The sequence below is a fragment of the Coptis chinensis genome, chromosome 2 (genome assembly GCF_015680905.1).
Source record: "Coptis chinensis isolate HL-2020 chromosome 2, ASM1568090v1, whole genome shotgun sequence".
NCBI classification, from domain to species: Eukaryota; Viridiplantae; Streptophyta; class Magnoliopsida; order Ranunculales; family Ranunculaceae; genus Coptis; species Coptis chinensis.
The window spans coordinates 82303312-82306355 of NC_141457.1; the positions used below are offsets into that span (position 1 = coordinate 82303312).

The window sequence follows — 3044 nt, forward strand, 5'->3', positions numbered from 1 at the left end:
TTTCCGATATTTCCGATATTTTAAATAGTTTGGACTGGTCACTAAAAAAATAGATATATCCAATATATCTGATATATATCGGTTTTTGGGTACACCGATATATTTATCGATATCGATATTTTGGGCCTTGGTATAATCTCTCTACTGTTTGCAACTCCAACTGGTCGCAAATACTCAAGTGACCTACATACTCCAAGTAGTCAAATCTTAAATTGTTTTGTCCAAGAGCCAAACACACCATACTGTTTCATCACCCAAATCTGAAGCTCCACTCCAAATTGAATGCCGAACATACAAAGTAATCCATCCAGTTCCACAAGCTCAAGATAAACATCTTTGAAGATCAACTCGGTCGGATGTGGATGTGGTATCTCTTTAAAAACCTCCTCTTTCAGGTCAAAGGAAAGGATAACTCTTGATTGCGGTAGCGGAATCCTAATTGCACGCCATTGACAAGTGGTGCGGTACAATCTTTAAGACGAGTATGGTACTGGTCAAATGGTTCTATAGTCCTCCATGACGGCTCTCTGCTTAAACTGGTTAAAGTGCATACACTGACACAAGAGCGAAATTTGTTATTGTCACTTTTATCTCCATAACCAACATATCTTACCACCTTATATTCATTAGTAGCTTGATTTAAACCAAACCCAAAATTGCTACGCTTACTATGACCAAGAGGAATAAAAAACTCATTGTTACGGATATGAATGCAGTCTCTGGTGAGAGGATTCCAGATATAGGTGCCGCTGAATGAGTCCACTAATGCCATTCCATTACAAATTCCATGAACAAAATAGTAGGAACGAGTATCTAGAAAAAATGGCAGTTCAATTTTTTTTGAAATATCGCTGGTTTCTGCCAAGTGAAATTTGTGGATTCCGGGTTCAGGATATCCTTTTGCTAGAATACTAGTAATGTGGAGTTTGGATTCATTTGACTGATGAGTGAGGTGGAGTTTGGTAAAAAAAAGGGTCATTAGTAAATAATTTAAGCCAAGATTTACTGACGCACCTGAATTTACATACATATTTAATGGGTAGAAACGAAAGTAACTCAATTAACAATTCACCTGGAACGCTCTTCTTAGTAATGCAGCCATCGGAAGAAGAAATCAAGTAGTGGAAACTCGGAACGTCACTTCCACCACCCTCCACCACCCTCCTCAGTTAGAGGTAGTTCCATCATTTAGAATATGAACTACTACTCTCTCTCCCTCCCTCTCCCTCTCTCTTTAGAGTACTAGTTGGTGAGCCGGTGAAAAAAAGTGTGGTCTACCAACTCGGCGAATTATTTGCGTATGAAAAGATTCATTTGGTAGTTGGGACTTGGGACACACTGATCCAGCCATAGTTCCTGATTCCGAACGAAACTCCGGAATTCCGCCCGGAATTTCGGTTTTCCAAAAAACCGAAATTTTAAATATAGAGTCGAAATTTCCGAAATTCCGAATGAACTCGAAATTCCGAATATGATAGAGTCGAAATTTAATAGATTTCGGTTTTTGAATTTATCGGAATTCCGAGAATTCCGAAATCCCGAACTATGGATCCAGCACGAAAATAATCTTATCTTGGCGCGACATGTCATCATTGACCCAAGGAAAGTTCTTTGGAGACCATAATTAGGATTGGTATATATTAGGGCTGCAGACGGATAGTTTCGGATTCAGATGTGCCTACATCCCAATCCGAATCCGACCGGATGTGTAAAATAATGTCCGAATCCGATATCCGAATAATCCGAATCCGACCGGATGTGTAAAATAATGTCCGAATCCGATATCTGATCCGATCACTAAACATGGGCTTTCATGATTTCGTGATGGGCTTTCGTGATTTCATGGACCTTATCACCTGGTACAGTCCAAATCATGTTCTAAATTAACCTATTAAAAGCTGCGGCAGTACCTTATTCATATTTCATCAAAATCAACCTGTTAAACACTAAATTAACATTAACATAGCAGTTCATCAATTCATGCTTCATTAACCTGTTAAACAAACTTCAACAGTTCAACCTCTTAATTAAGAAAATACTTCTAACTTAAGAAAATACCCTCATAACCTATTACAAACATAGAAATATATTACAAACTAGAGATCATTTCTATTACATAAACATAAAAATCTGGCCCCTGCCCATACAACACTTTTCGCATCCAAAACAGTTCCAATCAATTAACACATTAACACCTGCATAGAGGTAAAATCACAACCAACTCATTTAGAGATTATATTTGAAAATAAATAATTAAATACTTCACGAAAACTTAAAGAAACATATGTATCATTAATTAGTAATTACTTAAAAAAGTAGACAAGATATAAATTAACCTTACTAGTCTTATTCTTACCTTGTTTCATAGTATCGAGACTAAAAGTTGTTCTATCACAAGTCAAGCATCCAAGCCAACAATCGGTACTAATGCATAAATGAATTAAGATATAAAGAAAGTTAGACATGATGTAATTCTTGAATATATATATATTCTTAAATAAAGTTCAAGAGAAGGAAGTTACCATTAAGTTTAGGCAACCAATCCTTCAAACATACCAACGCCTCCACAGAATCAACACCCAATGATGAACGAGAGTCAGTAATTATTCTACCACCGGAACTAAATGCAGATTCTAAAGCAACACTCGACACAGGAACTGCTAGAAGGTCACGTGCCATCCTTGCTAATATAGGAAACTTCGGACCATTGTTTTTCCACCAAACCAATATGTCACAACCTTTCCCATTAGCATCAAATGGGAATAAATCTTCTTCTAGATACTTCTCCAACTCTGTTTTCGGAACTTTTGAACTTTCCAAACGTTGTTTCGTGAAATTTTGGAAACCTTCATCCATCTTAGAACTCTCTTGGTCACTAGAAAATGAATTCAACAAACTAGAAAATGATCCGACATCAACCATAGAAGAATCGGACATTGCATACATGGTGTACAACTCATTCAAAGAATTTTTCACATCTTCTTCTTGTGTAGACTCCTTACCATAAATAATAGTAAAGGCATACTCAATAAACTCCATCTTAT

At 36.7% G+C, this 3044-nt stretch overlaps 1 long non-coding RNA gene across 1 annotated transcript; it reads right to left on the minus strand.

Moving 5' to 3' along the window:
- Window positions 1-2073: 2073 nt before the first annotated feature.
- LOC147518281 (uncharacterized) lies at window positions 2074-2812 on the minus strand. The gene is made up of 3 exons (XR_015214028.1): window positions 2523-2812; window positions 2357-2424; window positions 2074-2195 (listed from the first exon to the last, which is right to left on the minus strand). It is a non-coding gene; the product is annotated as an uncharacterized LOC147518281 (long non-coding RNA).
- Between the last annotated feature and the right edge of the window lie 232 nt (window positions 2813-3044).